Genomic DNA, 12,014 nt, shown 5'->3' with positions numbered 1-12,014 from the left:
CTCAAAATCAAATCGGGCTCTCCCTTAGATCCTCTGAAGCCGGAACTCTTCGCCTCCCTCCCGCCCCTCTGTCGTGAGCCCATACTGGAGCTTATTAATCTCTCCCTCAGTGAGGGCGTAGTTCCTTTATCCTGGAAGCAGGCTGTGGTCAAGCCTATTTTGAAAAAACCGAATGCTGACCCCTTGCTTCCGGAGAACTACCGGCCCATCTCCCTCCTGCCTTGGACCGCCAAGGTCACTGAGGCTCACGTTAATACCACTCTGTCGGCCCACCTCTCGCGCAACAATATCTTAGACGAGAGTCAAAATGGGTTTCGTGCTCAGCACAGCACTGAAACGGCTTTGCTCTTCATGATCGAGCATCTGCGGACAGTGTTGGATGCGGGGCAGACCGCGGCGCTCCTATTGTTAGTCCTGAGCGCCGCGTTCGACACGGTGTCTCATGACATCCTGTTGCGACGTCTGGAGGAGGTAGGGATAGTCGGGAAGGCCCTCGCGTGGTTCCGCTCATTCCTCTCGGACCGGTTTTTCAAGGTAGCCATTCCACCTGGCCAGTCCTCTTACCACTCTTTGGATCTGGGAGTCCCTCAGGGCTCTGCCCTCAGTCCCACTTTATTCAACCTGTATGTGAAACCGCTGGCTGCCGTCGTCAGGCAGTATGGCCTTACGATGACATCGTATGCCGATGACACGCAGCTGGCGGTGACACTCAGTGGGAACCCTGAGGTGACTGCGCCCAGATTCCAGGCGGGACTGATAGCTGTGGCGAGCTGGATGCGTAACAACTGCTTACAGCTCAATGCCAAGAAAACCGAGGTCCTGATTGCGGGGAAGCAGGCGGAACTCTGGGGAGACCAGTGGTGGCCTCTCGAACTGGGGGCACTGCCCACTCCAGTTGACGTAGTTAAAAATCTGGGAGTTTGGCTGGACTCTAACCTTTCCTTTATCAGCCATACGAAAAAGACAGCAGCTACCTGTCATGGTATTCTGCGAGGACTTAGACCAGTCCTCAAATTTTTCGATCCTCCCACACGTCAACTGGTGGTGCAGGCCTCCATCCTGTCTCGGATAGACTATGGGAGTGCCTTACTCCTGGGAGTCAACCAGGCGGAGGCGACTAGGCTCCAGAGGGTGCAGAACGCTGCTGCACGGGCCATTGTCGGCCTCCCAAGACGATGTTCGGTTTCTCCTGTCTTGGCCTCTTTGCACTGGCTTCCGGTCAGACAGAGAATCAAATTTAAGGCTCTCTGTCTGACATTCAAGATTTTAAAACTGTCTTCTCCCCCGGCCTTGACAGGCCTTATCTCTTTTTATGTCCCTACACGATCTCTTAGATCAGAAGCCCAGTTTTTGGCGAACAAGCCTAGGTTTAGGCTCAGCAGGATGGGAGGCCGTTCCTTCCGCGTGATGGCGGCGGATTTATGGAATTCTCTCCCTGTTCAAATCCGCGCCCTTAACAGCCTAACCCTCTTCAGACGGGCCATTAAAACTCACCTATTTACCTCTGTTAGTTAAATATCCCCCTTGTTCAGCTTTGATCTGTTATGTTGCGGCATATGATCTGGCGCCAGGACGCCCCTTCGCTGGGGCAGCTGTTGCGCCTAATAAATGTTATTAACATAACATAACAAGGCCCAGCCCTATTCAGGTCCCAGGTGCAACTCCTCCCTCCCATCTAGATGCAGATCCCCCTATTCACCCCCGGGCAGCCCCAGCCTGTCTCCTGGAATTCCCCAGTCCTGCCACACACAAACCCAGACAAGGAATACACAACCTAGCAGAGGCTGGCTCAAATGGTTAGGCAAGCAAATACCTACTTTCTAAAAGTTGCATTTGCAAACACAGAATATTAAAATAAACTTTACTAAAAGATGTATTTTATTATTCTGAGTTCAGGCATACTAAACTCAAATTTCTACCATGTTCTTTGAGTCTGTTAGGATTATAGAATGTAACAATTCTAACATCCCATTCTAGCCTATGGATAACAGGTAGCCTTGCAATAGTGAAAAACGAAAAATGGCTGTAATTCACTATTAGGACATGCCACACACATCAGGGCTTGTCCTACTTTATACTTACAATGCACCCCGCCCTTGGGCCTCCCATAGGGGTGACTAATATGAAGACAAGTGAAGGTTTAGGGACTGACAAGTGAGTGCACTTGCCCAGTCAGCATGACAGTACCAGACTGCACACAGGTTCTGCAATGGTAGACCTTAGACATATTTTACAAGGCTGCTTCTGTGGATGGCACAACCAGTGCTGCAAGCCCACTAGCAGTATTTGGATCACACGCCCTGGGCACACTCAGTGCACTGTACTAGGGTCTGACAGTAAACCAAACATCCAATCAGGGAACCACTAATCAATACATCAATTTACAGTAGGGAGCACTTGCACTGTGGCACTGGACAGCAGTGGCACAGTGCCCAAAGCATCTATTACCAGAAAATCACACGAGGCAACAGCGAAAAATGGAAGGGAGACTCACGCCAATGGTGCCAGGTCTAACAATATTATTAATAATTTTTTGGGCACCTTGGCATCCAAGCAGGTCTGAATTGGGTCATGGGTTCCCTACCCCTTAGTAGCTTAAAAGTGGAAACATTTGTTGATGAGGGTGGCATGATCCTATAAAACCACCACATTGTTTGAATAGCTGTGCTCACCCATATCTGTTTGACAAAGCCTTTGCACACACTCTGCCAAAACATGGTTAAACCGCTCAACCAGACCATTGGTTTTGGGGTGATTGAGGGAACTTTTGGGATGTTTAATACTCCTGGTCTTTAGGAAATCTTCCCCATCTGATAAAATAAATTGGACCCCATTGTCTGAAACCAGAACCTCTGGGTAACCTTCTCAAACAAATATATTTTTTTGGGAAATTTATACAGCTTTAGAATCAGTTTCTATGATCTGGCTGCCGGGCATTCTGAATAATAATCCGAGTACTAAGACATATCGTGAGTGGCTGGGAAGTTAATTGAACTGTCTCCCTAAGTGAATACCCCGCTTTAGCCATGGATCAGTGGGACATTCAGTGGGTATTAAAGGGGATTTGGCTGTCTTCAGTCATGCCACTAGTAGAGCACACAACCCAGTCCTTAACAATCAGATCAACTTCCCTGTCCATTTGCGCCCACCAAAATGCTGAAATCACTCTGCGTTCCATAAATGTGGCCCCTAAATGTCCCATCACTTAGGTTTTTTTCCTAAAATCAGCATCCTGAGTTTCTCCGGAGGGTTCAATGTATCAGATCTCATCACTAATCCATCTACCAGAGACAATTCCTCAGACACTTTACTGAATGGTTGGATACCAGGGAAAATTCTTCTTCTCTTTTTTATTTTTTATTTTGAGGTTCTTGGATACTAATTTGAGATCAATATCTTCACTAGGGTAGCCTTTCACTCCACTTCAGAAAACTGATCAATTGTCTCCACCTCCACAGCAGCAACCAAACAACTGTCATCATGAACATCATTCTCAGAGACACTTCCCTTGCTGGGAAAACGTGATAGTTTCCCCCAGGAATGTGTTCTACATCAAATTGAAACTGTAGTAGTCTTGAGGAAAACCTGGCCAACATAAGTGTGTTTTTGGAGTTGGTGGCTCCTAGAATGAACACTAAAGGCTTATGATCAGTCTGTACCACAAAAGGCTTCCACACAGATAACACTGAAAGGTCTCAGTGGCCCACCAACATGTCAACAGCTCTTTCTCGTTGACTGAATTGTGCAATTCGGCATCGTGGAGAACTCTTGACACAAATAATTTTTATTTTTTATCCTACCGTTATTCCAGAGTTAGCTGCTTGAAGCACAAATCAGTTTACCTCGTTTCCGTGCCCTCCTCCCTTTTTGTTTGTAAAGATTATTCTCTATATTATATATAACCAAAAATCATGAACTCCACTCCAGAAATGTTGGGGATCCTGCCTGATCCATCCAGATGCCAGACAAATTTGTGCCATGGCCGTTGCAACAAAAATAAATAGAATCTCCCCACCACCCAGCTAATCCTTCGTCTTCCCTGACCACCCAGAAAAATTGCCAGCCGGGGGCAAGTACTATACATGTGTACTAGATAGGCTCCTTCCGTGACACATCTATGGCATTTTGAGTCTGCCCTATTTTCCCATTTAAATATCTTCTTGGGTGTATAATATAAATCAAAATCAAACACTGTCTTAAAATGTTTGCTCCTAAGACTTGCGGTAAAGATTACCGCATTACAAAGCTCTAAAGAAGTCTCCAGTCTCTTAACCCCCAGCCTGGACTCCGACTTATCATTCTATAATTCCATATCATCTGGAAGCTCCTCCATCAGGGCCTGATATACCTGCCCGATTCCCCCTCCCTGATCTACTATATCTACTACTGGGTATTTGACAACTGACAATTGATTTTCATCTAGCTTGCCAAATCCAGAATCTGCAGGTATTTATGAAAGTACTCCTTGGTTAACCCACATTTTTCCTGCATCTGTACAAAGGAGCACAATTGGCCATTATCAAACAAAATTCCAGTCTCAACGCACAACAGGCCTTATATCGATTGCACATACCATTATGAAATATGCCAAATAGGAAAGGGGAATCCCATAGGGGGATATACCAATTTATTTTAGTGATATGAAGTTTCTTTTTAATCTGACCCGAAATCTTAAAGGCCCCTTCAAGTGTCTTAAACTTAGTCTTTTTATAGTAACTTTTCTCTGGATTCCTTAAACACCTTCACATCGGAGCCTAACATAAGTTGATATATAGATGGTACTATGGTCGTTTTCCCTTCTTGAGTTTCACCAGTTAATAATACTGCAAAATATTGTCACATACATGCCCAATAATATAATACTGGGAGCCCCCTGGCCTCCTCATGCTTTTTTTCTCCTCTTTTTCTTTTTGGTAAAATCATACATTTTGAGGTCCGTCTAGGTTTCTTAAACTGCCACATGAAGCTATTACATAAACTGTCCAGTTTAGTCAGCAGCTCTTATGTATGTAAGGTCCTTTTCAATACATACAACTCCCATCTCTAACGTCAAATGATGATGATCTATTCTATGCCAATCAATTTAATTTACTAAAGAGTAGGGCTAAATTTAATTCCACTATCTTCCCAATGTTGGGTGTGATAATCACGCCGAGATAGGTTGCCTCCTTCACCAAGCCGTGGTCACCAAAATCGGTGCCGTCAGTGCTTATCGCTTGGGTCTTCCTCTCATTGAGATGATATCCTGAGACGCTCCAAATCCCTCTGCTTCCTCCTCGATAGTTTTTGAAGCATTTTTTGCATCTAGGGTTATAATGGCTGCATTGTAAGCACATGCCAATACGTTATATTGTGCTTGGGACACAGCTACTGGTTCGATCTTATTAAAAACGGATTGCTATATACAGCAAATAATAAAGGAGAGCAAAGGCATCCCTGTTTTGTTCCTGGGGTGATACTAATTTGATTCCACCCCTTACCCATTATTTGCAACCTCGCTTTAGGAGCCTGGTACAGAACCCTGATTGATTTAATAAAGCCCTGACTGATTCTCTTCTACCTCAATACCTCCTAGAGATAATCACAAGAGACTCGGTCAAAGGCTTTCTCTGCACCAAAAAACACCACCCCCAGTGATGATTTATCGACTTCTGCTATATCAAATAGCGTGATCATCAGTACCCCTCCCTGGAATATAGCTGTGCTGGAAGGAATATACACCTTGCTGAGTCTCATTGGTGGAACCTTTGAATACATTTTAGCATCAGCATTTATCAGAGATATTGGTCTATATGACTTGCATGACCATGGTTTCAGAGGGGGTTTACCCTTTTTTAAATATCACAATATTAGTTTCCTCCCACGATGGTGGAATTACCCATTCTATCTGGGCTGCTAAAATGATATAGGCAAAACATAGCCGCTTGAAGCTCCACTCACACATATGGACCAGGGAGTGCTCATCCTTTAATAGGCCTTGAAAGAAAGCTTAGACCCTGGGCATTCGACAGGAAGCTGTCAATACACATTCTAATATAAGAGGGTTATGATCTGACGTCACCCTAGGGAAAGATTGCATCCCAATCTGTCCGCCTAATGAGGCAGAGATAAAACAATAATCCAGATGGGCCAATTTATTGTGAGGGTGAGAGAAAGTATAGCCCAGATCCGGATATTTGAATTCCCCCTATACATCAATTGGACCATGATCCTTAACAGGTTTTTGCACAGCCTTGTAGACTAGCTGCTTCCTACCAAAATATTGGTCTCTCCACCCCATCTCTTTCCTACCCCTAGATGTATATTAAAATCCCCACAAAGAATAAGAGGGGTTGGCCAAGTTGATAATTCCACATTAAGTAGATGATACATCTCTGGGTCATCCAGATTGGGGCCGTATATAGAGCATATTGTGGCCCTCCCTGTACCTGTAAACATCTCCAATGGCCCACCTTCCTGCCTTATCTTGTTTAGTTTTAAATATCGAACGCACAGACTGGTTGGCCAGTATAGCAACCACTCTCATAGTAGTCCCCTGCATCGCACAACTTGATAATGTATATCCTAGTTCTTCTAATATTTTCCTTTTATCCCACTGGACATGCGTCTCTTGTAGGCATATAACATCTGGTCTCATAGCTTTTAGCCCCATTGCCATTCTACCTCTTTTGCCCTTGTCTTTCAGGGCACAGACATTTATTGTACAAATGCAAATTTTACCCAGCATCATAATCTTCACTGATTGTATTCTATATTACCTACATCGCTTTTTTTAACACATAAAAACATTCAAGTTCTTCTCTGATTTCTTACCCTTACACTTCTGTTGAGTGTCTAAAAATATGTATCCTGTACCTTCTCAACTCTCCCCCCCTCCCCTCGGCCACCCCACCTCCGGCCCCTTCCTTGCCCCTCATCCGGCAAACCCCCCTACCTCACCTCCTTCCTCGCTAGGACAGTTGGACCACTCCAGGTCCATTGGTGAATTGGATTCCCTCCTTCATCCTACCCCAATATACTAAATCACTATAAAGAAAAAATTGTGCATCCTTATTCTCTTAATGATCTACTACCACCCCTCCCCAACTAATAAATAATATGATATATCCATAATTGCTAATCGATGCAATTCCAAAAATTACCTCCAGTTTACCAAGACATCGAATATCTTGCTATGCACCTTCCTCCCCCTTTTTTTCCCTTTTCCCCCTTCCTTTTCCCTCCTCTTTCATAATAACGAACCTTATAGTGTCCAAATGCTACCAAAAGCAAAAATGTATTTCCTTTAGATATCACCTGCCTTGACCTCCTGTAAAATCCAAGATCAACGTAATCCATCAAGAAACTCCTTTGCTTTAATTTCTGACTTAAGTTTGGCCGGGTTGAGTAGATATGCTTGTGCCCCCTTAGACTGCATAGGTTGTATTAACTGTCACAGTCGCCACCGCTTCTCCACTGTGGCGTGGCAAAACTCTGGTCTCACAAAAAAGAAGCAGTCATCCACCACCCGCTTCTCTCCAGGTCGAGCTTTATCAGAAATAGCCTGACGCAGAAGATATTTGCCATAATACACCATGATTACCCTAGGTCTGCTCCCTTCTGTGTCCTGACGCCAGTGTCGCTTGAAAAGGAATCTGTGTCCCAGCAGAATCTCTGCTTCCCAGTTCCAATTCTGTCATTCTGGGAAAGCTCTTAAACATATTGACAACGCTTCAGGCATCTTTTACTAGCCCAGAACTCTAAGGTTATTTCGTCTTAACCTATTCTCAAACTCTTCAAGCTTCCACTGTGTATCCACTAAGCGTGCCTCATGATCTTCAACCAACTGACCTTCCTTTTCAGACATTTTGGTTGCAAACACAGTACAGGTCTTTGCCATCTTGTGGACGGACGCTTATAGCTCCTCCGAGACTCCACCCTAGTCTCCTCTCGATGGGCCAGAACTCCTTGGTAGATAGTCTCCAATGTAACCACATCTGGTTGAGCCACTGCACTTATACTACCGCTGGGGATTGCTCCTTCTGGTCTGGGCATTGATGAGTAATCCCACATGAGAGCACTGTGGTTCGCCCCGCTGTTCGATGTGTTAGCAGATTTTCGAGTCTCTTGACGTCTACCCACATCGCCACCGTAGTTTAACCCACTGGAACAGCTTGTTAGACTATCCTTCAAGTGTTTTTTTAATTCCAAGTCTTCTACAGACCAATCAGATTGATCCGACAATGAGATGAAGTGTTCCACTATTTCAGTGGCTTCTGTGTGGCCAGCTGACTTCGACCTGACACCTCTTGGGGTTCTGATGTTTCTTTCCCATAACATTCGCTGGTGGAAGACTGGCTACTTTTGACCTGGTGCCACTCTGAAGTCCTTTCCCTTAAACCAGTAATTCCTACAATGTCATCTGTGGCTCATGAGACTAATATTCCCTAGTTACATCAGAGCACATTGAGGTAGATACTAGTCACATCCCATTAATATTTACCATATCCATTACTGTGAGGATAAGATTAGTCGTACTCACACTTGTTGGCTCTTTAAATTCTCCACTGTTTGGTAATCCGTATCATCATGTGCTGCATCTGTTTCACGAAGTTCCTCTCCTGACCCGAAGGTATTTGCCCCTGATTCCATGACTACTCATAGGTCCGTTTAAAAAAAAAAAAATCATATAGTTTACGGGTATTTTTAGTCTAGTTAGCACAAGGACCATTCTTTTCACATGCCTCCCTGGTGCTCCCTTTCTTCCCATGGATTTTACTTTTACTGTTCCCAGCTGCATTTCCAATTCCTGTGCCCCTCATCACCTGCATTTTGTCAGGGCTGATTTGGGGCCCATCCTGAATCCACGTTGTTTGTACCAAGGGCACCCGGTAACTGTCTTTAACATCTATCGTAGCCAGCATATTCCAGAGGACTCTCCCTCTGTGACGCTCCCACCATTGAATCACTGCGTGGCCAGGCAGCATCGTTTGTTGGGGTAGGAGATCCTACCCCCGCGTTACTGCATGTCCACGGCCGAAGACGGCTGAAATGCCAGAAACCGGTCCCCGGTAGCTTGTTTCCTTCCCAGTATAAGAATTGGCTTGGTAGTTTGGTCTGCCCTGTTCCCATGATGCACTGGGCCAGGGTCAGACTAATTTGCATATAGCCAAGTTCTGAGCTGGGATGGTGCAGTGAGATAAATAACGGTGATGGATCAAGCCCTGATCTTTGGACTGGGTAAGAGTGGTCTGCTTAATTCAGACACTCTGTTCATCACCACCCCCTTTTCTGAATCGTTTTTGGCCACTATAGGTGTGGCAGGGTATACTCAGACATGAGTCCCTTTCTCACTGCACCATCAGGATTCAAGCAAGCCGGGCCGAAGACGGCTGAAATGCCAGAAACCGGTCTCCGGTAGCTTGTCTCCTTTCTGGTGAAGAATTGGCTTGGTAGTTTAGTCTGCCCTGTTCACATGATGCACTGGGCCAGGGACAGACTGATTTGCATATAGCCAGGTTCTGAGCTGGGATGGTGCAGTGAGATAAATAACGGTGATGGATCAAGCCCTGATCTTTGGACTGGGTAAGAGTGGTCTGCTTAATTCAGACACTCTGTTCATCACCACCCCCTTTTCTACATTACTGTTCAGCAGAATGGAGATGGGGTCTAACCTTGGGACACAAGAACTGGGATAAACCGGGAGTAATATTCAGAGTCCCAAAAAAGACTTAACCCCAACCTTGTCAACGGGAGGTGGTTCATCTATAATGGCACTGATCATACCTGGCTTTGTACAAACACCATCACTAGAAATAACATGGCCTAAGTATTCAATTTCTTTTTTAAATTGACACGTATTCCTTTTTAAGACGATACCCTGATCTTAAAAAATTGTGAGAACTTGATTAAGTACTGCAGCATATGTGTGGTGATCAAGGGCAAAGATCAACGCATCCTCTTGTGATATGACTATGTTACTAGTTCCTATGAGTATGGTAGACCTCACCCATTGGAATAATGAAGCAGCTGGTGCCAGGCCAAACTGCATGCAACAGTACTGATGGGTACCCCACAGGGAGGCAAAAGCAGTAAAATATTGGGATTCCAGATCCAACTCTGTTTGTCGAATCCATTGTGCTTTGCATGCGTGGGTTCGAATCCATCCTCATTGCCTCATATGGCAAACATCAACATAAGCCAATGATATTCAAAGCTGTAAGATTACTCAAGCAGGAAATGACAGAAACCGCTCAGAGCTGCTCACAAGCACCTTCTCCCTGTACACTCTGATCACCAACTCCCCCAATTGCAATATTAACATTCCATGGAATTTCAGGTCCACCCCAATCTTCAGCAAGGAGTTTCATGAGGCAATGCAGAGTACAGACCAGAATATTACTGTGTCCCATAGAAGGCATGAACAACTAGAGTTCTAACATTATATTCATGACAAAAATGAGGCACCCCTGAAAGATGTTTTGCTCCAAGGTTTTGAATTTAAACCAGGGTTGACTTTAGCACTGGCGGTGCACGGTGCATTTATCTTTTTTTGCGCCCCCCCCCCCCCTTTCAATCTTTCAATGATCGCCTTCTCCGCTGATTTCCTCACTCCCACCCTCTCACTTTTTAATTTTTTTTTATTTCCTTATATAACCTCCATGGAATAAGCATCCTCTCTTACTTTTTTTTTGGTCCTCATTCTGCAAATTCTCTTGTTGGCAATACTCCATTCCCATTGCTAGGGTATCCAGGCAGAGATAGAGTCATTTCATCCAAGAAAAAATAACTGCTTCAATTTCCAACCCTTTACTGGCGTGCCCGTAGCAAAGAAGGGGCCTGGACCGAGAGTAATTCTTTGGCTTAATCATTGGACACCAGGTTTTTGACTCCAATCAACCAGCATAGCCCATACGTTCTCCTGACTGCTAGGATCACATGCTATATCATATTGGCTTATTGATATAATATTCTTCTTACACTCTGAGAAGAGAGGTGGGGCTCTTGATTTCCAAGACCTGCAGATCTCCCGTTTCCTCAATATAATTACATAAGTGAAGGGCTTACCCTCCCCTGTATGCCTGTTACTTCCGTCAGAAATGTACGCAACTCAATCCAATAATTTGTGATCTTGGAGCATGTTAAAAACATATGTATGTCATCTGCCAAAGGGTACAAACATCTTGGGCATGTATACTGTGTTCCTGAAAATGTTTATAATTTTGCTGGGGAGCAATATACCCTATAGGCAGTAAAAAGATGATTAAGTTTGAGAAAGGCGGGTTTGACCACATCCAGAAGCATTACAAAGGAACCAAACCAAGCCTCACTCAGGTTTAAGTTTGCTAGGTCTTCTCCCCAGAGCTTTTGAATGTCTCTGTCCAATTCATCCTCCGCCTCTACCAAAGTACGATACCACAGAGAGATCTCCTTTTTGATAGTGCCAATTTTTATCGCCCTATCCAACCAGGAATCATCTTCTTCCTCATCCCATACTTGTTGTGCCCACCATGCGGAAACTTGATAGTACTTGAATCTAGTTAATTGACCCCTTGTGCAATGACTCAAAGTTTCCCAGCTAACTAATGCGGAATCCAACTTAAGATCCCCCCCATCGGGAAATCCCCACAGTGTTCAATGTAAGACTAAGCAGATCCTCTAAACACTCCGGGGTTCCTGGTGAATCCCATATCGGGGCCCTAGAGGAATAGTAGGGTATTCCTATTTTTTTCCGAATGAAAACTCACATTCTCAGTGCCCCCAACAAATTCTTCAGTCTCCTTCGGGTCTCCATATTTAAATAAAAACGGATCTTGTCCATCCCTCAGCCCGTTCAGCATTGCCCCAAAGAGTATTCCTAGTGATGACCCATCCACTTTATTTAACAACATATGAAAGTTCTTCGCAGTGCAAAAGAAGTTTAATTTTGGTGAGGGCTTTTGTCGAGCCATTACTTTATTGTATGGAGCTCCATCGGCTAGGCTGTTAATCAACGGTGTCCTGTCAGAACCTTTTAAAATCGCGAGGGGCACGCG

Source organism: Lissotriton vulgaris, chromosome 2_1 (genome assembly GCF_964263255.1).
Source record: "Lissotriton vulgaris chromosome 2_1, aLisVul1.2, whole genome shotgun sequence".
Classification (NCBI taxonomy): Eukaryota; Metazoa; Chordata; class Amphibia; order Caudata; family Salamandridae; genus Lissotriton; species Lissotriton vulgaris.
This window is presented reverse-complemented; position numbering follows the sequence as displayed.